This window comes from Bos indicus x Bos taurus, chromosome 27 (assembly GCF_003369695.1).
Source record: "Bos indicus x Bos taurus breed Angus x Brahman F1 hybrid chromosome 27, Bos_hybrid_MaternalHap_v2.0, whole genome shotgun sequence".
Taxonomy (NCBI): Eukaryota; Metazoa; Chordata; class Mammalia; order Artiodactyla; family Bovidae; genus Bos; species Bos indicus x Bos taurus.
In genome coordinates this window covers 30,890,498-30,916,405 of record NC_040102.1, presented here as the reverse complement: position 1 = coordinate 30,916,405, position 25,908 = coordinate 30,890,498, and the positions used below count along the sequence as shown (strand labels likewise).

Sequence of the window (25,908 nt, the reverse complement as noted above, 5' to 3'; positions counted from 1 at the left end):
CTTGGGCTGCAACTAAGACACTGCTCAGCCAAAGAAATAAATATTAAAGGAAAAACGCACACAGAATCAAAGAATAAGTGGATTGAAATGGTTCAGAGAAAGATCCATTTTTCTTTACTCAGCTTTTCAGATTAATCTGAGATTAGCACTGTCCATGATTTACTTCTATCAGGAGTGAGATTTCTTCCAGTTTTCTGCAAAGGTGAGCAGCGATTGGAATCTAGGAGATGTCATGATGGCTCACTGATGCCTGGAAAGGTCTCAAAGATCTAGCTTCTATAGAATAATCCTCCAAGATCCCCAGAGGAAATAGTGCACATGTTGCTAATGGAAATCGCTTGATTTTTGGAGAATTGACATTCCCAAACTGTCGTTAGTTTTCATCTTAATGCATGCTATCACTTCAGTCATGTCTGAATCTTTGCAATCCTATGGATTATAGCCCACCAGGCTCCTCTGTCCATGGGATTCTCCAGGCAAGAATACTGGAGTGAGTTACCATTTCCCCCTCCAGGGAATCTTCCTGACCCAGGGATTGAACCTCTCTTATGTCTGCTTCATTGGCAGGCAGTTTCTTTATCACTAGCGCCACTTGGGAAGCCCAGTTTCCATCTATTTTGTTTAAAATTAATGGCTGATCACTTTCTGACCCACAGCTTCTCCTAGATGAATCATTCAATGATGCACTCAAGCCTATACAGTTTTGTTCCTTGAACAACACAGATTTGAACTGTGTGGGTCCACTCATACTTGGATTCTTTTTTTTCAGTAAATATGTAATTGGTCCTCCATATTTGTGGGCTTTGAATCCATGAATCCCACCAACCACGAATGGAAAATTTCACCCATGGTTGGTTGAATTCACAGGTGAGGAATCCAACTATGAAACTTGAATGTTTGTGGATTTTCATATACTGAGGAGGTCCTGGATCCAACTCTGTGTGGATACAGAGAAATGAGAGTATCTGCAATGAGAACCGATTTTACTAGGGAGATGACTTTAAAATAAAAACATCACTGTTGTACTAAAGAAAAGTTACAACTAAAACATTGACAGATGCTTTCACCTGCAGCAGCTGGTGGGTATTAGACCATTAACATGATCATCATCTCCCAAACTAAAAGTTAAAGAAAAGGAAGGGAAATACACTCCAAATCCAGAGTAAATTGGCAAAAAGGAAACCATGATACACTCAGCTCTGACCTTGTTCCTGTTTTCCCCAAGCTCTCCCTTCCCCACTCCTGTCCCAACCCAAAGTGTTGCTTCAATTTCTAAACTACAAATTCCAGTTTCTAAACTACAAAGGATTCAAACCCCTTCCAGTCATTGGCCCCAATTCCTACCCCTCCTCAAAGCCTCAAACAAAGCCACTTTTTCTATGAATCCTTTCTCCTTATTCCCTTTCTCTGAGCCCTGTGTCACATTTGTCCTCTGTCTTTGAGTTCAGTCACGTATTATTCATTTGTAAGAATTTCCAGGTCCTTTCTTTGCATTTCACATGTGCTACTTGTGTCTCTCCAGCTGGACTGCATTCTACCTGAGGGCAAGAACCATATCTTAATCTCTTCTCTGTATTTCAGAGGAGCTAGCACAAGTGGGAAGAATATAGGTATTTTTTGTTGTATGATCTTAATTTCTTGCATAGTTCATTTTCTCTTGATTTGACTACCTGAGCATTCACCTTTTGGGTCTTGAAATACATTTGTAAAATAATTAGGAACACAGGGATGTTTGTGTGATGGGATACTTGATTGTTTCTGGTTTATAGCTCCATGTGAGTTTAGGCAATGTATTTTTCTACTGCTGCTTCAACCCTGACCTATCTCAGTTCCCACAGCTGGAAGTAATATTGTACTATTGATTTGATTTGGGTAGAATCTTCTGTGTGTCCAAAAAAGGTACAAATGAGCATATTTGCCATGAGAAATGATTTTTCTGGGCAGATGACTTTAAAATAAAAATATCACTCTTGCACTAGAGGAAAGTTAAAACTAAAACAATATTGACAGATCCTTTGACCTTGAGGCAAATGGTGGGTATTCGGTCATTAATATGGGCATTGCCTCCCAAATTAAAAGGTAAAGAAAAAGAAGGAAAATACACTCTAAATCTAGAGTACATTGATGAAAGGTAAAACATGATAGAATGTTTTTGAATGCATGTAACAAATCCTAAGAACATCATGTAGGTTGGGGATAATCCTCATTTTAATTGCATCTCTAAAAGTGTGCCTGGCATAGTGTGGTGGGAGAAACTTATAAAACTTCAGAGCAAAGATGATCACACAGTTACTCTGGTTGCATGCTGGTTTCTGCTCTGCTCAATCAAGATACAATTATGTAAAGTTTAAAAATAAAATAAAATTACTTAAAAAAAAATAAACTCATGATAAAAAAAAAAAAGATTGTTAAGTGTATTGACATGATTGGAAAGCTCTCCCCTCTGCCCCTTTCTTTGGTTTAAAGAGAACAAATACACATTGCAGGCATTCTACTTCAATTAGGCACTCATTCTTTCCTGCTACCAAGAATGGTCTTTGCCATGTAAATCTTTTGTCTTTCGATGAAAATGTCTCATTGTCTAGTTGAGTATTAGTTCTTCATTTTTCTCCTCTTTATTTACACAATAAAATATAAATATACATTTAAAAATGTTAAATGGTACTTCTAAACATTTACTGAAAAATAAGTTTTCTTTTCCATCCTTATTCACGCCTAATTCTTGCTCCCCTGAGGAAACCTCTTTCAATTTTTTAAGCTGTTCTTTTATATTTTGCTTCTGTATTTGCAAATACTATTTTTATACTATTCTTTCTTGAATTTTTTTAAAGTTTTATGTTTTCCATTGGATACCTAGTGGGAAGGATGAGAAACCAGTTCTCTTAACTACTTAACACACCCACTCACACACATACAATGATATGCACATAGCATGCAATCACACTCACTCATAAACACTTCTGTCTATAATTACTCTCTTCTTAGAGTTACTTACATCACATTTTTTGTTAGATCTGTATTATATGTTTATATTATTAAGACTATGAAACATTCATAACAGAGCAGTGTAGTACCTCAGTCACATTGACTTTCTTGTAGAGTAAGTCTTTCTTGAGATCCCCTCAAGGATTATCACAATTTAATTTTGCTTAGTTATCTCTGTATCAGTCACCAGTTTATCCCTCAGTCTCTAACAGATTTGATGATATCCCCTAAATACACTCATATATATTTGGTGTTTTCATCTGTTTTGTCTTCTGACTGCAGTTATTGCTTCTGGAACTCATAGATCTCCTGATCCATTTTTTTTTATTTTTTTTTAATTGAGATATAGTTGACTCACAATGTGATATTAGTTTCAAGTGTACAACATACTGATTCAAAATGTTTATACATGGTACTCCATTTAAAGTTATGTATAAAATACTATCCTCCCTGCCTTGTACAGTTTATCCTTGTAACCTATTTTATACGTAGTGGTTTATCTCTCTTTATCTCCTACCCCTATCGTGCCCCTTCCCCCTTCCCTTTCCCACTGCTAACCACTAGTTTGTTTGTTCTCTGTATCCATTTTTGTTTTGCTATAATCATTCATTTGTTTTATTTATTAGATTCCACATGTAAGTAATAACATACAGCGTTTAGCTTTCTGACTTACTTTGCTTAACATAATATTCTACAGGTCCATTCATGTTGTTGCAAATGGCAAAATTGCATTAATTTTTATGGCTGAGTAACATTCCATTGCATATGAATGCATGTGTGTATAAATATATACATGATGTCTTTATCCATTCATCTGTAGATGGGCACTTAGGTTGCTTCCACAATTAGCTATTAAAATGTTGTGAATATTACATGCATGTATCTGTTTTAATTAGTGCTTTTGTTTTATTTGGATATATATCCAGTGGTGGAATTGCTCAATGATATAGTGGTTTTGTTAGTTTTTTTGGGAATTTCTATACTGTTTTCCATAGTGGTCTGATCAATGTACATTCTCACCAACAGTGTACAAGAGTTCCTTTTTTCTCCACATTCTTACCAACCTTAGTTATTTGTTCTTATTTTTTTAAAAATTTTATTTTATTTTTAAACTTTACATAATTGTATTAGTTTTGCCAATTATCAAAATTGTTCTTTTTGATGATAACCATTCTGACAGGTATGAGGTGATGTTGTGGTTTTGATTTGCATTTCTCAGACTAGCAGTGTTGAGCATCTTTTCATGTGTCTTCTATGAAAAAAAAGTCCATTCAGCTCTCCTGCCCATGTTTTAATCGGGTTGTTTTGAGATATTGAATTGTAGGAGTTGTTTATATATTTTGATATTAACCCCGTATCAGTCATATCACTTAAATATTTTCTCATTCAGTGGATTATCTTTTTGTCTTGTTGATTTCTTTGCTGTGCAAAAGCTTTTAAGTAAATTAGATCCCATGTGTGTGTTTTTGCTTTTGTTTCCTTGGTGTTAAAGACAGACCCTAAAAAATATCGCTATAGTTTATGTCAGAGAGTGTTCTGCCTATTTTTCCTTCTAGGAATCGTATGGATTCCTTGTCTTACTTTAAGGTCTTTAATCTATTTTGATTTTTGTATGTTGTATTAGAGAAAGTTATTCTTTTCCATGTAGCCGTCCAGTTTTCCCAGTTCCACTTGAAGAAACTCTTCTTCATTGTATATTCTTGCCTTTGTTGTAGATTCAGTTCAGTCGCCCAGTTGTGTCTGATCCTTTACAACCCCAAGGACTGCAGTATGCCAGGCTTCCCTGTCCATCACGAACTCTCGGAGCTTACTCAAACTCATGTCCGTTGAGTCGGTGATGCCATCCAACCATCTCATCCTCTGTCATCCCCTTCTCCCACCTTCAATCTTTCCCAGCATCAGGATCTTTTCGAATGAGTCAGTTCTTCACATCAGGTGGCCCAAGTATTGGACTTTCAGCTTCAACATCAGTCCTTCCAAAGAATATTTGGGGTTGATTTCCTTTTGATCTCCTTTGACTGGTTTGATCTCCTTGTAGTCCAAGGGACTCTCAAGAATCTTCTCCAACACCACAGTTCAAAAGCATCAGTTCTTCGGTGCTCAGCTTTCTTTACTACTGGAAAAACCATAGCTTTGACTAGATATTTGTTCGCAAAATAATGTCTCTGCTTTTTAATATGCTATCTAGGTTGGTCATAGCTTTTCTTCCAAGAAGCAAGTGTCTTTTAACTTCATGGTTGCAGACATCATCTGCAGTGATTTTGGAGTCCAAGAATCTAAAGTCTGCCACTGTTTTCCACTGTTTCCCCATCTACTTGCAATGAAGTGATGGGACCAGATGCCATGATCTTAGTTTTCTGAATGTTGAGTTTTAAGCCAACTTTTTCATTCTCCTCTTTCATTTTCATCAAGAGGCTCTTTAGTTCCTCTTCATTTTCTGCCATAAGGGTGGTATCATCTGCATATCTGAAGTTATTGATATTTCTCCCTGCAATCTTGATTCTTTCATCAAGTCCAGCATTTCACATGACAGATTCTGCATAGAAGTTAAATAAGCAGGGTGACAATATACAGCCTTGAACTATTCCTTTTCCTATTTGGAACCAGTCTGTTGTTCCATGTCCAGTTCTAACTGTTGCTTCCTGACCTGCATACAGATGTCTCAGGAGGCAGGTCAGGTGGTCTGGTATTTCCATCTCTCTCAGAATTTTCCACAGTTTGTTGTGATCCACATGTCAAAGATTTTAGCATAGTCCATGAAGCAGAAGTAGATGTTTTTCTGGAATTCTCTAGCTTTTTCAGTGATCCAATGGATGTTGGCAATTTGTTCTCTGCTTCCTCTGCCTTTTATAATTCCAGCATGAACATCTGGAAGTTTACAGTTCATGTACTGTTGAAATCTAGCTTGGAAAATTTTGAGTATTACTTTGCTAGCATGTGAAATGAGTTTAATTGTATGGTAGTTTGAACATTCTTTGGCATTGCCCTTCTCTGGATTTGGAATGAAAACTGACCTTTTCCAGCCCTGTGGCCACTGCTGAATTTTGCAAATTTGCTGGCATATTGAGTGCAGCACTTTCACAGCATCATCTTTCAGGATTTGAAATAGCTCAACTGGAATTCCATCACCTCCACTAGCTTTGTTCGTAGTGGTGCTTTCTAAGGCCCACTTGACTTCACATTCCAGGATGTCTGGCTCTAGGTCAGTGATCACACAATTATGATTATCTGGATCATGAAGATCTTTTTTGTACAGTTCTTCTGTGTATTCTTGCCACCTCTTCTTAATATCTTCTGCTTCTGTTAAGTCCATACAGTTTCTGTCGTTAATTGTGCCCATCTTTTCATGATATATTTGTTCCCTTGGTATCTCTAATTTTCTTGAAGAGATCCCTAGTCTTTCCCATTCTATTGTGTTTTTTTGTTTTTTTTCTATTTCTTTGCACTGATCACTGAGGAAGGCTTTCTTATCTCTCCTTGCTATTCTTTCGAACTCCGCATTCAGATGGGTTTATCTTTTCTTTTCGCCCTTGCCTTTTGCTTCTCTCCTTTTCTCAGCTATTTGTAAGGCCTCCTCAGACAGCCATTTTGCCTTTCTGAATTTCTTTTTCTTAGGGATGATTTTGATCAGTGCCTCCTGTACAATGTCATGAACCCCTGTCCATAGTTCTGTAGGCACTCTGTCTGTCACATCTAATCCCTTGAATCTATTTGTCACATTCACTGTAGGATCATAAGGGATTTGATTTAGGTCACATCTGAATTGTCTAGTGGTTTTCCCTACTTTCTTCAGTGTCAGTCTGAATTTGGCAATAAGGAGTTAATGATCTGAGCCACAGTCAGCTCCCAGCCTAGTTTTTGCTGACTGTGTAGAGATTCTCTGTCTTCAGCATCAAAGACTATAATCAACCTGATTTTGGTATTGACCATCTGGTGATGTCCCTGAGTGAGTCATCTCTTGTGTTGTTGGAAAAGGGTGTTTCCTATGACCAGTGCATTTTTTGGGCAAATCTGTTAGCCTTTGCCCTGCTTAATTTTGTACTCCAAGGTCAAGCTTGCCTGTTACTCCAGGTGTCTCCTGACTTCCTACTTTTGCATACCATTCCCTTTTAATGAAAAGGATATCTTTTTTTTTTTTTTTTTTGCATTAGTTCTAAAAGGTCTTGTAGGTCCTCATGGAACTATTCAGCTTCTTTGGCATTTGTGGTTGGGTCATAGACTTGGAGTACTGTAATATTGAATGGTTTGTCTTGGAAATGAACAGAGATCATTCTGTCATTTCTGAGATTGCACACAAGTACTGCATTTCAGACTCTCTTGTTGACTATGAAGGCTACTCCATTTCTTCTAAGGGTTTCTTGCCCACAGTAGTAATAGTAGATTAATTGATCATAAGTACATGGGTTTATTTCTAGGCTCTCATCTGTTCCATTGATGTGTGTCTTTTTTTATGCCACTACCATATTGTTTTGATTGAAAGTGAAAGTGTTAGTCACTCAGTTGTGTCCGACTCTTTGCGACCCCAGGGACTGTAGCCTGCCAGGCTCCTCTGTCCATGGGATTCTCCAGGCAAGAATACTGGAATGGGTTGCCATTCCCTTCTCCAGGGGATCTTCCCAACCCAGGGATCGAATCTGGGTCTCTTGCATTGCAGGCAGATCTTTACTGTCTGAGCCACCAGGCACTTTTTTGATTACTGTAGCTTTTTAGTGGTGGCTCTAGTGGTAAAGAACCCACCTGCCAGTGCTGGAGATGCCAGAGACGTGGGTTCAATCCCTGAGTCGGGAAGATCCCCTAGAGGAGGGCATGGCAACCCAGTTCCCTATTCTTGCCTGGAGAATGCCATGGACAGAGTAGCCCTGTGGGCTACAGTCTATTGTGGTCTCAAGAGAGTCACATGTTACTGAAGCAAATTAAAATGCACTCACACGAAGTCAGGGAGCATGATGCCTTCAGCTTTGTTATTCTTTATCAAGATTGCTTTGGCAATTCAGGGTCTTTTGTGTTTCCATTTCCAATTTTAGAATTATTTGATCTAGTTCTGTGAAAGATGCCATTAGTATTTTCATAGGGATTGCAATGAATATGTAGTTTAACTTGAGTACGGTCACTGTAACGATATAGGTTTTTCCAGTCCAAGAACATAGTGTGTCTTTCTATCTGTTCGTGTCATCTTCAGTTTCTTTCATCGGTGTTTTACAGTTTTCAGAATTCAGGTCTTTGCCTCCTTAGGTAGGTTTATTCCTAGGTATTTTATTCTTTTTGATGTGACTGAAGCACAGCAGTCATCCTGTAACTTTCATCAACCTGGGGGCTTTTGCCTCTCTTTAGATCTTTGTTTCTAGATTTTAGACTTCACTTTTTCTAGTTTTCTTATTTTTAATGTGCATATTTCCCTGGATTTCCCTAAGAATGGAAAGTTTTGAGACCTTTTCTGTCTGAAATGTCTATGTCTTCTCATTTATTCACTTTTTAAAAAATTGAGTATCCTCTAATTTGATAGCTTGTCTAAGTATAAAATTCCAGGTTGTAAGGTTAAATCATTTCCTCCACAGTGGACCTGTCCAGTGAATTCCTTTCCGATGTTCTTTCTTTTTTACTTTGGGGAAAATCTAAGAACTTCTATGAGGTGTTGTCAAATTTCAGAGTGATTCATAGGTCTTCTCAATTTATTTCCTGGTCTGCCATTTGTTTTTTTTCCTTCATACCTTTATGGTTCTTTTTTAGTGTTTGATCTGCTTTCTCTGGCATTGCTTTTCTTTGGATACTAATCTCCAATTTTAATTCCTTATGTATCTGTATTTTCTCATCTTATTTATTTTATTTGAGATTTGATAGTTTCTCAACCATTAGGTTGAAACTACAAATATTTCTAGAGTTCAGTTTCTCAGACTACAATTACCAGACTACCTCTCTACCTAAACTTTTTCTGCTCTTTGATCTTTTGTTCTTCCTGTCTTTGTGGGTTGACGGCCTATAAATTCCTTTGCTATCATTTTTTTAGGCAGTGAGGATAGGAGAGATGCAGAGTAATAGGTATCTAACCTGCCACGTAGATACATAGATTTTTTGCTTCAATTTTCTCATAATTATATATATACCTATTTAAATAAAAATTTTCAAGCATTGATAAAGTATAGAAAATAACACATGTCCACACTTTTGAAAAGCCTTATCATAATCATCTTTCCTTTGGATTTCTCTTTCTCTCCCTATCTTAATTATGAAGAACCAAAATATCACAGAGATATAAAGTCTCTCAACATTCTTCAATTTCAGTCTCTTTCCTCACTCTTCAGAGGTAGTTCACTTGGTATAACTTATTCTCATCCATGTTTATATCTTAATGTCCATGTGTATCTCCCTAAGTAATTTGCAGTTTTGTTTTGCTAGTTTGAAAGTGTGTGTTACCAGTGTCATATACTGTATGTGCTGTTCCATACAATTTTTTTTCACTCAACATATTTTTGTGATGTATATATTTTGATGTACTCATTCCAACAACTGTAAGGCAGCTATGCATATATTCTGTATCCTTTACTTTTGTCAGTCTTAAATTAAAAGCTATCTTGTAGTACACATCAAGTCCTTAAAGCTCACTGCATTCCTCCACTGCAGAGAAGCAGCATAGTTTTAAGAGCCTGGGTCTTGGTGTCAAGTAAATCTGGGTTCAAATCTGCAGTTTATTTACTAGCTGTGTAATTTAGGGCAAGCTACTTAGCCTCTTAGATTTTGGTATCATCATTTGTAAAGTTTAAATACTAAATAGTATAGAAATTATCATTGTGAGTATTAAAGTATGTATATTCAGTACAGTAGTTTACAATATGGAGAAGGCAGTGGCACCCCACTCCAGTATTCTTGCCTGGAGAATCCCAGGGACAGGGGAGCCTGGTGGGCTGCCGTCTCTGGGGTCGCACAGAGTCGGACATGACTGAAGCGACGCAGCAGCAGCAGCAATTTACAATATTAAGTAGTCAAATAATGCAGCTGCTATTATATGAAGGCCAATTCACTGCCTAAATCTCGGACCCAGTAGTTCAAACTGAGTTCTTTTTACAAAACCTCTTCCAAGTAGTAGTCTAGCTTCTATATGAACACCTTCAGTGACTTGAGATTCTGAATTCATCATAGATTTAAACATCTCTGTAAAAAATTATGCTTCCTGTAAGGAATAAAAACATAAACTCTCCCTGAAGTTTCTGCAGAATTGGTCCTATTTCTACCACTTGGGACCAAGCAGAACAAATCTAATCCCTCTTCCATTTGACAGACTTTCACATATTTGAAGACAAATATCAAGTCCCCTTGAGCCTAATTATATTGAATGTGAAAAAAAGATAGAATAGAAAGAAAAAGAAGGAAATTGGTATGTGTCAGTGATAGATAAGGCCTCACACACTGAAATCGGTAAATGTGGAGATAACTACCTTAGAATTCTCTACCAGTTGCTCCAAAATGAAAAGCTGTCACCTGAACCTCCCTTTGAGGAAATCTTGTAAGCATTATTGAAATTCTTTGTTCCTCCCTTTTGGAGACTTTGATGGTATTAAGTGTTACCAAATGGGCTGGGAAATAATCTTTAAACATATAAAGAGTCTTTATTGTCATCTATTATACTTTAAGCCTGAAATGGGTAATAACAGGAGATGCTCTGGTTTTACAAGACAATAATGTCGTGTCTGAGCAGTCAAAGTTTATTATGAGCGAGGCTACAGTGCAGTTTAGCCCAAAAGCTCGCTCTCTGACAAATGTAGACCTGTTACCCCTGTAGGGGTGTGATCAATCTCAAAAGTTTTGTTAACAGATTTAGTTCTGCTTCTTAGTTCTCTACTAGAGTTTCTGACTTTTATTCTAGGTTTTGTGTTCAAAGCATGCACATCTATCATGTCTTCAGATGAAACCTCTTTAAAACTACCCACTTAGATAGAAACATGGACATATAAAGACTTCTGATTTAGCACAAGGACCACTCCTATCCCCCAGCTCTTGGCAGATTCTTAACATGTAGGTTCTCCTTTCAGATCTTAATGCATCCAGTTGTGTCCTTTGGACATGTTGTCCCTCCTAAGGGTCTATAATGAGAAGCTAAGGCAGCAGGTGTAAACTGTAGCCCTTGGGTCAAATCCAGCTGGCTGCCTGTTTATGTCTAATTTGTGAACTAAGAATAGTTTTTATTTTCATTTTCTAAGATTTAAACATTAATTTTATTGAAGTACAATAAACATTTTTTATTGAAGTACTATCTGTATAACTAAATAATTACAATTTCTGCTGTACAGTAATGTGATTCAGTTATATATATGTACACACACACATATATATATACACACATATTTTTCCGTGTTATTTTCCATTATGGTTTATCACAGGTGCTGAATATAGTTCCCAGTATAGTAGGACCTTATTCATCCATTCTATATATAACAGTTTGTATCTGCTAACTCCAAATCCATCCCTCCCCTGCCCCCTTGCTCCTTGTCAACCAGAAGTCTGTTCCCATGTCTGTCTCTATTTTGCAGATAACTTCATTTGTGTCATATTTTAGATCCCACATATAAGTGATACCTCTATAAGTGGTATTTGTCTTTCTCTGTCTGACTTAGGATGATAATCTAGGTCCATCCATGTGTGGCAAATGGCTTTATTACATTTGCTATGACTGAGTAGTAGTCCACTGTGTATATGCGCCACGTGTTCTTCATCCATTCATCTCTCGACGAACATTAAGTTTCCTTCCATGTCTTGGCTGTTGTGAACAGTGCTGCTATGAATGTGTATGAATGCTATAAAATTAGTGTTTTTTTCCCTCATATATGTCCAGATGTGGGATTGCTGGGTCACGTGGTGGCTCTACTTTTAGATTTTTGAGGACTCTCCATCCTGATTTCCATAGTGGCTGCGCCAGTTTACATTCCCACCAACAACACAGGCTCCCTTTTCTCCATACCCCTATCGGCATTTGTTATTTGTAGACTTTTTAATTATGGACGTTTTGACCCATGTGAGGCGGTACCTCATTGTAGTTTTGATTTGCATTTCTCTAATAACTAGTGCTATTGAGCACAAGAATAGTAAGAATAGTTTTTAAATATTTAAATGGTTGTGACACATAAAAATTATATGAAAATCAAGTTTCAGTGTCCATAAATAAAGTTTTATTGCAACACCACCACACTCACTTGTTTAAACATGGTCTTTGTCTGCTTTCTTGCTACGGTGGCAGAGTTGGTTACTTTCAGCAAAGACCTTGTGGCTGATGAAACCTAGTGTTTACACTCAGATTTACCAGGATGGTTTGCTCATCCTTAAATTAGGGAAAGAAGACCTGATTAATGGGAGGAGTCAAAAATCTGATTTAAAGAAACACAGGAAAAAAATCTGAGTGGTGTCATGGGAGGTAAGGACTTACCCAAAGCAAAAAAAAAAAAAAACTGTCAACAAAGAGAGCATGACACTATTTGAATGTTTCAATGAAAGATGAAGATGCTTTAAAATCTCATCCCAAGGGACTTCCCTGGTGGTCTGATGCAGGGGGTACCAGTTTGATCCCTGATCAGGGAGATAGGATTCCACATGCCTCGTGGTCAAGAAGCCAAGGCCTAGAGCAGAAGCAGTATTGCAACAAATTCAATAAAGACTTAAAAAAAAAAAAATCTTAAAGTCATCCCAAATTTAAACAGCTCTGTGAAAATCATGCTCACTATAAGGAATACCTCTTCCCCCCAAAAGAAAGTGACCCTGTATTTTCTGCAGAAATTGTCCTGTTTCTACCATTTGGGACCAGATAGAGCAAGTCTAATCCCTCTTCCATATGACAGACTTTCAAATATTTGAAGACAAATCTCAAGTCCTCCTGAGTCTAATTATATTGAAAATGGAAGGAAAAATGGGAGAGAAAGAAAAGAAATGGAATTGTGCATGTCAGTGATGAACGAAGCCTCACACATTGAAACAGACTTTTTTTTTTTACCCCCTCCCCACCACAGGCTTACCACTTTATAATAATGAAAATCAATCCTCAAACAAATTCAGGATTGGCAACTGCTTAGATTTAGACAAGGATGGAGATAGGAGAAGCCACACAACTTCTATTTTTCCCTAGTGGCTTCATATCTTGAGTTACTGATGCTGGTGACAAAGGAGGGATACAGGCCTGTCAATCATTTTCTGTCCTTCAGTGCAAAAATAACTGGTCCTTTCTTTGTAGTGGAATGTAGAGTAAGTCTTTCTAGGAGCCCACGGACTATTTGTTTTAATGTAGTGAATTTTAGATTTTATTGCTCCTAAAGATCTCAGGATAAGGTTATAGAAATGCAAGATTAGTATGATTGTTAATCTCCAGTACTCATTCTAGTCTGATTATGAAAATCTGAGGTGTAAGACTCAGAAAAGTATGTTTTTAATAAGCACTCTATTTCTACTTCAGAGGCCTCATGCTTTAAAAAATACTGCTAAATTGCCTAGATCAAGAAAACAAATTTAAGTTGCACCCTGGTTTCAAACTTACTGCCTATAAACTTTTATATTAAAATGTCCCTATGCACATTTTAGGGCTTCCCTAGTGGCTCAGTGGTAAAGAATCTACCTCCAATGCAGGAGATACAGTTTCAATCCCTGGGATGGGAAGATCCCTTGGAGATGGAAATGGCAACCCACTTGTAATCTTGCCTGGGAAGTCTCATGGAAAGAGGAGCCTGGTGGGGTCACAAAGAGTTGGACACAACTTAGTGACTAAGCAACAACAAAAATGTACGTTTTAACATGGTTGCTCAGAACAAAACCTTGGGGTCATCATTTCTTTCTTCCTTTTCCAACAACCATCCACTATATAAGCAAATCTGCCGGCTGTACCTTCAGAATCTATCCATAATCCAAACACTTATCAGCCATACTGCAACCACTTTGAACCAACCCACAGTCATCTCCACCCACCACTGCTAAGTGCTTATTGCCTAGCAGCTATTCTCAGTATGGCTTGCATATTTTTAAGCCACCAATGTGATCCATGCCAATACTTCTTGAATCCCTCAAGTATCTTCTCAAGTCACATGACTACAAGTCCAGACCTTCTAAGATAATATTTGATCCATCCTCACCGCGCTTTCTTCTCTGAGCTCATCTCCTCCTCTCTTTGTGCTCCAGTCCCAGGGACCTCCTTGCTGTTCCCTGAATAGACCAGTGTACTTCCACCTCAAGACTTTGGAATGGAGGTTGCCCTTGTGTTTAGTCCTCTTCTTTCAGGGATGATCTCAAATCACTTGTCCTCTCCTTCAGCTCTTCAGTCAAAAGTCACCTTCTCAGTGAGACCTTGCCTGACAACCTTATTTAAAGTACAACTCAATCACACCACCAGAAATCCCATGCCTGTCTCCTGTGTGTAACTTATTCTATGCTTAATTTTTATTCTTTGCCTCCATATCCCCTGCCAGAAGAATGAAATCTCTGGAAGACGGGGGTACTTCTGCTTGAAATTATTGTTGTATTCCACTGCCTAATATAGTGTGCTGACTTAACTCTCAAGTTGTGCTTTTTTTTTTTTTTGTGAGTTAAGATTTATTTGGGGCAAAATGGGAACTCCAGTCCAGGAGACAGCTTTTCAGGTAGCGCTGATGGTGTGGTGGTGGTGTAGGGTGTGATGTAGGGGTGGTGATGCTGTAGTTGCTAAGTCATGTCCGACTCTTCTGACACCATCCTGCCAGGCTCCTCTTGGGATTCTCCAGGCAAGAATACTGGGGTGGGTTGCCATTTCCTTCTCCCAGGGATCTTCCCAACCCAGGAATCAAACCTGGGTCTCCTCCACTGCAGGTAGATTCTTTATTGACTGAGTTAAGAGGGAAGCCCCAGGCTTCTCTGTTCATGGAATTCTCCAGGCCAGAATACTGGTGTGGGTAGCCATCCCCTTCTGCAGGAGATCTTCCCAACCTAGGGATCAAACCCAAGTCTCCCGCACTGAAGGCAGATTCTTTACAGTCTGAGCCACCTGGGAAGCCCAAGAGGTAGGAGATGCTTGGTATATGAGTGATTTTGGTGAAGAGGGAACACGATCAGCACTTTTTTTCTTTTTTTTTCAGAAGGTTCCTGATAGTCAAGAGGTGCAGATGTCAAAATGAAGGATTTTGGTGCTTTTCAAGATATAAGGAGAAACAAGAATTGGCTCATAAAATCAGCTCCAAAAATGTCTAACTATCTGAAGACCTGTTCTGCCAATTTTTCCCAGAGCACTGAAAGCCTTCTTTCTGCTCTCCACCCTGAACTCCTTTCAGGGGATGTTGAAAATCAGCAGCAGCACATGATTTAATCCTTGTAGAGGTAGAAGGCAAATGCCAATTTGTAGTTGACAAGTGTTTCCCTGATAGTAGGCAATAAATATTTTAAATACTTTTAAATAAACCCAACATTTGGGTATAGCTGTAAGCCAGTAGAACACACAATTAAATGGTAAGTGGTATTCCTTTTTTTGCCAAGATTGTAAAGGATGATAAAAAGAAACTATAGTATGGGCCCATAAAAGAAGAGAAAGTATTAACCTCTTTCAGTGATAATAAATGTATAGTTGATATTAGTATTTTATATGATTTTTCATTTATGATGTACTCAAAAATATACTCATTGATAATCTCTCCCAAAGCGTTTGGGTTTTGAGCTACCATGCTAGAAGAAGAGACCATCTCTTTTTCTGGGCATTTTAACCAAATTATTTAACCCTAGGTCTCAGTGAAGATGAAGGAAGAAGTATGGGTCACTTATACTTTTTTTTTGCCCAAAGTCTAACAATAAGTTCTAAGTTCAGTCGCTCAGTCATGTCTGACTCTTTGCAACCCCGTGAATCACAGCAAGCCAGGCCTCCCTGTCCATCACCAACTCCTGGAGTCTACCCAAACCAATGTCCATCAAGTCGGTGATGCCAACCAGCCATCTCATCCTCTGGCATCCCCTTCTCCTCCTGCCCCCAATCATTCCCAGCATCAGGGTCTTTTCCAATGAGTCAACTCTTCGCATGAGGTAGCCAAAGAATTGGAGTTTCAGCTTTAGCATCAGTCCTTCCAATGAACACCCAGGACTGATCTCCTTTAGGATGGACTGGTTGGATCTCCTTGCAGTCCAGGGGACTCTCAAGAGTCTTCTCCAACACCACAGTTCAAAAGCATCAATTCTTCGGTGCTCAGCTTTCTTCACAGTCCAACTCTCACATCCATACATGACTACTGGAAAAACTATAGCCTTGACTAGGCAGACAATTGTTGGCAAAGTAATGTCTCTGCTTTTAAATATGCTATCTAGGTTAGTCATAACTTTTCTTCCAAGGAGTAAGCATTTTTTAATTTCATGGTTGCAATCACCATCTGCAGTGATTTTGGAGCCCCGAAAAATAAAGTCTGACACTGTTTCCACTGTTTCCCCATCTATTTCCCATGAAGTGATGGGACCAGATGCCATGATCTTCATTTTCTGAGTGTTGAGCTTTAAGCCAACTTTTTCACTCTCCTTCTTCACTTTCATCAAGAGGCTTTTTGGTTCCTCTTCACTTTCTGCCATAAGGGTGATGTCATCTGTATATCTGAGGTTATTGATATTTCTCCCGGCAATCTTGATTCCAGCTTGTGCTTCTTCCAGCCCAGTGTTTCTCACGATGTACTCTGCATATAAGTTAAATAAACAGGGTGACAATATACAACCTTGACATATTCCTTTTCCTATTTGGAACCAGTCTGTTGTTCCATGTCCAGTTCTAACTCTTGCTTCCTGATCTGCATACAGGTTTCTCAAGATACAGGTCAGATGGTCTGGTATTCCCATCTCTTTCAGAATTTTCCACAGTTTATTGTGATCCACACAGTCAAAGGCTTTGGCATAGTCAATAAAGCAGAAGTAGATGTTTTTCTGGAACTCTCTTGCTTTTTTGATGATCCAGCAGATGTTGGCAATTTAATCTCTGGTTCCTCTGCTTTTTCTAAAACCAGCTTGAACATCTGGAAGTTCATGGTTCACATATTGCTGAAGCCTGGCTTGGGGAATTTTGAGCATTACTTTACTAGCATGTAAGATGAGTGCAATTGTGTGGTAGTTCGAGCATTCTTTGGCATTGCCTTTCTTTGGGATTGGAATGAAAACTGACCTTTTCCAGTCCTATGGCCACTGCTGAGTTTTCCAAATTTGCTGGCATATTGAGTGCAGCACTTTGACAGCATCATCTTTCAGGATTTGAAAGAGCTCAACTGGAATTCCATCACCTCCACTAGCTTTGTTCGTAGTGATGCTTTCTAAGGCCCACTTGACTTCACATCCCAATATATCTGGCTCTAGGTGAATGATCATACCATCGTGATCATCTGGGTCATGAAGATCTTTTTTGTACAGTTCTTCTGTGTATTCTTGCCACCTGTTCTTAATATCTTCTGCTTCTGTTAGGTCCATACCATTTCTGTCCTTTATCAAGCCCATCTTTGCATGAAATGTTCCCTTGGTATCTCTAATTTTCTTGAAGAGATCTCTAGTCTTTCCCATTCTGTTGTCTTCCTCTATTTCTTTGCATTGATAGCTGAGGAAGGCTTTATTATCTCTCCCTGCTATTCTTTGGAACTCTGCATTCAGATGGGAATATCTTTCCTTTTCTCCTTTGCTTTTTTGCTTCTCTTTTCTCAGGTATTTGTAAGGCCTCCCCAGACAGCCATTTTGCGTTTTTGCATTTCTTTTCCATGGGGGATGGTTTTAACCCGTCTCCTGTACAATGTCACGAACCTCAGTCCATAGTTCATCAGGCACTCTATCAGATCTAGTCCCTTAAATCTGTCTAACAATAATTTGTTCTAAAAAATTAATTTCAGATTCTTTATCATTGACAGTGTACAGTTCTCATTTGGTTAAAATACTTACAGAGGATTTAGTAGAATATAACGTTATTTTTTACGTGTAATGTTCTTTGGATCCCTATTGTAGACAAATATAGAGAGTGGGACAGGATATTCATCATACTGACTTTACAGAGATGAAAATTGAGACCCAAAAAGTAAAATGAATTGTCTGATACCCTACTGATAGGCCTGAGAGCTATCATTAGAACTTTCCTTGGAGTTTTTTTTTTTTAATTGAAATATAGTTGATTCAGGCTTCCAGGGTGGCTCAGTGGTAAAGAATCCACCTGCGTTGCAGGAGATGTTGTGGGTTCGATCCCTGGTTTGGCAAGATCCCCTGGAGGAGGGCATTATTGCCTTGGAGAATCCCAGGAACAGAGGAGCCCTACGGGCTACAGTCCATAGGGTCACACAGAGTCGGACATGACTGAAGTGACTGAGCACAGGTAGTTGATTTACAATGTTGTGTACTTTCTTCTTCATCTACTCTGGGTTCTTTTCATCTAACCTCACAGCATCTCATCTACAACTGAATACCCAACACTTATCTTTTCAAAATTATTATTATTTTTTTTGGCTAAGTTGGGTCTGTGCTGAGTGGGCTTTCCCTAGTTGCAGTGAGTGGTGTGAGGGTTTCTCTTTGTGGTGGCTTCTCTCGTTGCACAGTACGGGGCTCTAGGGTAAGTGGGCTCAGCAGGGGGTCGGTTGCCCTGTGGCATGTGGGACCTTCCTGGACCAGGGATTGAACCCATGTTCCCTGCATTGGCAGGCTGATGCTTAACCACTGTACCACCAGGAAAGTCCCAACACTTACCTTTTTGAAAGGAAGGATAGACTGAATTTTTCTCTGAGCTTAAAGACAGCAAGGTTATTTGATACTGATCACTTAATTATAAGGTGCCTCCAGCTTTTAAAAGTGGTCTTTGTAAGACTGAACAAATAACTCATCCCCATCAGTTTTAAGAGTGTATTTTTAGTTAGTTATAGTGGAATGTGATTAAATCAAACATTCACAGGCAAGAATGAAAATATTAAAAAGTTGTCATGGGTTTGGAGAGAAGAGATTTTGCAAAGTGCTAAGAAATGGGTTGGTAGATGAGAAATAAGATTTTTAATCTGGACTAAATTAAGATGAGGACCCAATTTTTTCTTAAATTTCTTTAGAAAAGTGAATCCCAAAATGTGAACTGCAAGATGTTACTACATGCTCATTAGATGGGAATTAGTAGTAATAGATACTTAGAAAATGGTGCAGACAATAACTTTGGTTGAGTGATTAAAAATGCATATTAGCATACCTTCATTATTTTTTTAATATATTTATTTTAATTGGAGTCTAATTACTTTACAATACTGTATTGGTTTTGCCATACATCAACATGAATCCGCCATGGGTATACACGTGTTCCCCATCCTGAACTCCCCTCCCACCTCCCTCCACATACCATCTCTCTGGGTCATCCCAGTGCACCAGCCCCGAGCATCCTGTATCATGCATCGAACCTGGACTGGCGATTTGTTTCACATATGATATATGTTTCAATGCCATTCTCCCAAATCATCTGACCCTTGCCCTCTCCTACAGAGTCCAAAAGACTGTTCTATACATCTGTGTCTCTTGTGCTGTCTTGCATATTTGTGTTACCATCTTTCTAAATTTCATATGTATGCATTAGTATACTGTATCGGTGTTTTTCTTTCTGGCTTACTTCACTCTGTATAATAGGCTCCAGTTTCATCCACCTCATTAGAACTGACTCAAATGTATTCTTTTTAACGGCTGAGTAATACTCCATTGTGTATATGTACCACAGCTTTCTTATCCATTCGTCTGCTGATGGACATGTAGGTTGCTTCCATGTCCTGGCTATTATAAACAGTGCTGCAGTGAACATTGGGGTACACGTGTCTCTTTCAATTCTGGTTTCCTCAGTGTGTATGCCCAGCAGTGGGACTGCTGGGTTGTCTATTTCCAGTTTTCTAAGGAATCTCCACACTGAATGTCCCTGCTTACAAAAAATGTGAATAAAACTTCATCGGTTGCTAGGAGAGTAAATGTTTGATTCCATGTAAAGTGCCTAGTACATTAAACTATTTAGAAAGTGTTTATTACTATTATTATGCAAAAACTTCTGAGCGGACTCATGGTAAGGAACCTTCTAAATGTGATTAACTCAGTTTTTCCCAAACATGGCTAATGATAGGGTCAGTACCTAAAAACATCATAGAAGTTTGGAAAATCCTATTGTAGAAAATCCAGTGGGTCATAGAGGCATGAAAAACAGTATGGTCACCTCTCCTGAACAACATACATATTAATATATTTATCAGTGCTAACCTTCCTCTTTGAATGTTCTCCTTCCTTTATATTTTTAAATTTTTTATTGAAGTATAGTCAATTTAAAATATTGTGTTAGTTTCAGGTGTATAGCACAATGATTCAGATATATATATATATATTTCAGATTACTTTTCCTTATAGGTTATTAGAAAATATTGAGTATAGTTCCCTGTGCTATACAGTAGGTCCTTATTGATTATTTTATATATAGCAGTGTGTGTATATTAATTCCCACCCTCTGATTTAACCTCCCCCCCACACACACCTTTCCCATGTGGTAACCATTAGTTTGTTTTCTATGTGGGTCTCTTGATGTTTGTTTTATAAATAAGTTCATTTGGATTTTTTTATTCCACTTATCCCAGTGATATCATGTGTGTCTGGCTTACTTAGTATGAGAATCTCTAGGTCTATCCATGTTGCTGCTGCGGAGTCGCTTCAGTCGTGTCCCACCAGGCTCCCCCGTCCCTGGGATTCTCCAGGCAAGAACACTGGAGGGGGTTGCCATTTCCTTCTCCAATGCATGAAAGTGAAAAGTGAAAGTGACGTCGCTCAGTCGTGTCCGACCCTCAGCGATCCCATGAACTGCAGCCTTCCAGGCTCCTCCTTCCGTGGGATTTTCCAGGCAAGAGTACTGGAGTGGGGTGCCATTGCCTTCTCCATCCATGTTGCTACAAATGCTTTATTTCATTCTTTTTTAATGGCTGAGTAATAATCCATTGTGTGTGTACCACATCTTTATCTATTCCACTATTGATGCACTAGTTTGCTTCCATGTCTTGGGTATTGTATCCCTCCTTTATTTTTTGTCTGACAAATTCTTACCTCTGATGGAGAGACTGAAACTTCCACTGAAATTCTCTATCCCTTTCTGTATCCACATTCTTTGCATTGTGATTTTGTAGTGATTCTCCTCAAGAGGTGGGTTCTATTTCCTTATCTCTGGAATGGGCTGGTCTTGTGAGTTACATTGGCCATTAGAATATTTGAAAAATGGTGGTGTTGCAAGACTGGGTCTCAAAAGACTTGACATGCTTTTTCTTCTGCCTTTATCATAACATAACCAGCCTAACCTACTAGATCATGAAGCACGTGGAGCAGAGTTTGTGAAGAGCCTTGTCTGTAAGAAATGGCCCAGCTAACCTCCCCAGTACCTGCACATACATGGATGAGTCTAGCTAAGATCAGCCAATCCAGAATCAGATCAGTGGAACCCCCCAGCTGACCCATAAATTTCTAAGAATAAGAAATGGTTACTTTAAGCCACAGAGTATAGGGTTTTTACAAAAGGTTAATAATAAACTATCTTTAAATCTTAGCCCAGTGGCAACTTGGCTGTGTAATGTTCCCTCACACAACACACCTGGTCTACTCCCCCATCTCCCCTCAGCAGTCTGCCTTCATAGCTCTTGTTTGATGGTATGAAACTCTTCTGGTTTATCAGCTTTGTTTGGTTTGTTTATTTGCTCAGTCAGTCTTGCCTGACTGTTTGTGACCCTTTGGACCCGCCAGCCTCCTCTGTCTTTGGGAGTTTTCAGGCAAGAATATTGAGTGAGTTGCCATTTCCTTCTCCAGGGGATCTTCCTGACCCAGGGATAGAACCCATGTCTCCTGTGACTCCTGGGATTCTGGATTATCAGGGTGTGAGCTTCCTGAAGGATGAGTCAGTCTTATTAATTAATGCCTGACTTGTAGCAGAGACGGTCTGGCACAGACAGGTGATGGTGCCCAGGCGGCTCTGTGATGTTTAAATTGTGAACATTGTCATGTTTTAAAGCCATTGTCTGAAAATCAGAAAATGAGTCACCTCACTGGAGTACCTGTTCTATGCCAGATCATTGTCATTTTAAACAAAGTATTCTTTGTCTTCCTGATAGTTACCTTTTTAATAAGAACTTGCCTCATCATTTGCCTCATTCACTCCTCAAACCATTCTATGTGGGTAGAAAATGGGAACTTAGTATTTTTAAAGCCTGTATTAAGCATTAACCATTTATATTTGAAAGCAAATTTCTTTTTCCTTATTTCGTGGATAGTAAGACATGTTGTTGTTGTTTTAATAGTTTTCAGGTATCAGGAAGACACTGAGGTTGAGTACATCTTTGGCCCTGGAACTTTACTGTTCCTGCAGTTGGTCCTCCGTACTGTGGGTTCCCTATCTGTGAATTCAGTCCGTCAAAGATTGAAAATATTGTAAAATTCCATGAAGTTCCAAAAAACAATTTGAATTTGCTGCACACCAGCAACTATTTACATAACACATTTATTCTGTGCAGCTGACCCTTGCATAATGAAGGGCTTAGGGACTCAGGTTAAAAATCCATGTATAACTTATAGCCAGTCTTCTGCATACATGGTACCTCTGCATTTGAGGATTCAATCATGGATCTTCTAGCACTGTAGTATTTACTACTGAAAAAAAAAATCCATGTATAAGGGGGGCCTGCAGAGTACAAACCCATATTGTTCAAGGATCAACTCTTAGCAATAAGTAAGCTAAAGATGACTTCGAGTATACAGGAGAAGGGACTTCCCCTGTGGTCCAGTGGTTAAGACTTCGCCTTTCTGCGCATGGGGTGCAGGTTTCATCCCTGGTCGGGGAGCTGAGATCCCACATGCTCTGAGGCCAAAAAACCAAATCATAAAACAGAAGCAATATTGTCACAAATTCAATAAAGACTTTACACTGTTTAAAAAAGTAAAGTATCCAGCAGAGTGGGCATAGGTTACATGCACGTATTGTGCCGTCTTCTATATGCCTCTTGAGCATCTGTAGGGTTTGACTGATATCTCTAGGGGTTCTGGAATCCCTCCCATAGTGAGGGACAACTGTAAAATGAGGGACCACTCTAAAACAGTGGTCCCCAACCTTTTTGGCACCAGGGACCAGTTCCGTGGAAGACAGTTTTTCCACAGATGGAGAGTGGAGGGGGAGAGATGGTTCAGGTTGCAACGCCAGAGATGGGGAGCGGCAGAGGGAGCTTTGGTCGCTTGCCTGCTGCTCACCTTCTGCTGTATGGCCTGTTTCCTAACAGTCCATGGCCCAGGGGTTGGGGACCACTGTTCTAGAACATCTCTGTTCAGAACCAGACCCAGCCAGAGACAGCTGGAGATGTGTTCAGGCATTACACTATTTCTAGAACATTTACTTTGTGTCCAGAGAGTTTGATATGATTATCTCCTTTTAAAGATAGTTTCTTGGCCAAGGTCATATATCCAGAGAATGGTAGATTCCAATTACTCCCCAGCCTTTGCTGATTTGATACACATTTTGTTGGCTGCTCTGCATACGGCCTCTCTAAAGTAAGACAAAAGCTAACACTCACTGTTGCTTACTAAGTAGTATGTATTGTGCTAAGGGCTTTACCTGTATTTTTTTTTTTTTTCCATTTAATCTTCAGACACTGGAAAGACTCTAAATTTCTATGATCACCCCTATATTAGAAATAAAGTAGAAATATGAAGTGTCCTGTGTGCATGTGTGCTAACTCGCTTCAGTTGTGTTTCTTTGCCACCCTATGGACTATAGGCCACCAAGCTCCTCTCTCCATGGGATTCTTCAGGCAAGAAGACTGGGGTGAATTGCTGTGCCCTCCTCCAAGGGATCTTTCTGAGCCAGGGATCGAAACTGTGGCTCCTGCATTGCAGGCAGATTCCTTAACTTTAAGCCACTAGGGAAGCCCATTAAGTGTCTTGCATGAGTGAGTGAGTGATAGTCGCTTAGTCCTGTCTGACTCTTTGCATTCCCATGGACTGTGGCCTGCCAGGCTTCTCTGTCCATTAAATTCTCCAGGCTAAATCAATGCTAAATTGTCAGTGCTAAATGGTAAAGGGAAAATTTGAACCCAGACTCTGTTATTATTGAGTAAATGCTAAATAAGTCTTAAATGAATGAGCAATCCCTATCAGAATAAGTTTGAAATTCTAACAAATGATGGCTACACAGAACATACCTAGATTAGCCCAAGGTAGCTTAATCCACTCAGAATTGGTTTTATTTTATTTTATTTTTAAACTTTACAATATTGTATTAGTTTTGCAAATAGCGAAATGAATCCGCCACAGGTATACCTGTGTTCCCCATCCTGAACCCTCCTCCCTCCTCCCTCCCCATACCCTCCCTCTGGGTCATCCCAGTGTACCAGCCCCAAGCATCCAGAATTGGTTCTTAACTAGATAATACATTTAAAAAATTATTTTGAAGAGTTTAAAATTTTATAAAACTATTCAAAATAATTTTTTTAACAATTCTTTATAACAGTTCAAATTGATCTATTAAGTTCCCGTCAGAACGAGCTAGTTATATATGGTATGGACCTTTGTGTCAGTCCACACAGCCTTTATCTAGTTAAAATTTGTTCTGACAAAGTCAAGCTGGATTTATTTGCTGTAATGATTTCAAATAATTCTGAAATTGTTGGTGGTTCTACCTAATCATGGGCTTCCCTGGTGGCCCAGCAGTAAACAAATTCTGCCTGCAATGCAGATGAAGGAGGTATGGGTTTGATTCCTGGGTCAGGGATCCTGTGGAGGAGGGCATAGCAACACACTCCAGTATTCCTGCTGGGAAAATCCATGGACAGAGGAGCCTGGTGGTCTATCATTCTTGGGGTCACAAAGAGTCGGACACAACCGCAACAACTGAGCAATTAGGAACAGCTGAAACAATTAGTACCTAATCATACTAATTTACCTAGATTAAGTTAATTAGAATCAACTATTATTCCACCAGTAACTTAAAAACATTTTAATTAGCCTTAAAGTGCTGTCTACCTTAAAGTGGTCAAAAAGGATAGCTGAAACAACTCACAGCCACTTGGTGAGTATCCACACCCATTCCTATTAGACCCATAAGAACCCCAAAAGCTGAGGAAATGTTACCTATACTCCTCTCAGAGCTCCGTCATAGACACTAGATCCACTGTACACATCAAGATTTTCAGAAATCTAGAGAACATTTTATTCTATAAATTTCCAACTTAATTTTGGGACAAAACCTGTTATCTGTGAAATGGTTTAAAAAACCAAGTTTTAGAAAGCACTGGTTTAAGCCAATTTTTGGCCTTTTCATTGACAACCAACTCATTGAAGTAGATTGGAAACCATCTTCTAGTAAATCATACTGTTGAAAATGGCTCCAACGAGTTGTTAAGTAGTTATTAAATTCTTGGGCACTTTCAGCATTTTAACAGCTCATTGACCAGAGGCACAATCATACATCTTTTGTTACCTGAACGTTATTGACTGGAGATATTTCAATATTCACATACATAACAAATCGCCAGCACAGGCCTTAGTTTCTGCAAAAATCCCCTGGTCAATAATGTGTTAAAAGCCATTCAAAACAGATTCAGTCAGTCAAGATGTATTTGAAGTGTACAACATTACTTATGTTCTTAACATTTTCCCATGGAGCAGCAGAACATTTTCTAGAGTGTCTGTAAAAATAATGCAAGCATTTTGAGGAATAATGGAAATGGTATCCCAGTTAGGATGTGGCAGGTATCTTAAGACTGTATAAAACTATAATCCCAAGGGTGGTGATGTATATGTGTGTTGAAGTGGTCTAGAAATATTTAGGAGATCATCTCAAAAAAAATGATCATCTCATCTTTGCTTCCATGTGCCTCATTTTATCTTCTTCTTGAGGACAGGAGACATTAGGTTCAACATTAATTAGGTTCAATATACTGGAAATTGTCCTTGATATGGAAGGCATTCCAGCCC

At 38.9% G+C, this 25,908-nt stretch overlaps 1 protein-coding gene across 1 annotated transcript in view; it reads right to left on the bottom strand.

Moving 5' to 3' along the window:
• The window catches only part of UNC5D (unc-5 netrin receptor D), a 684,626-nt gene that overhangs the window by 10,478 nt on the left and 648,240 nt on the right, over positions 1-25,908 (bottom strand). The window lies entirely within an intron of this gene.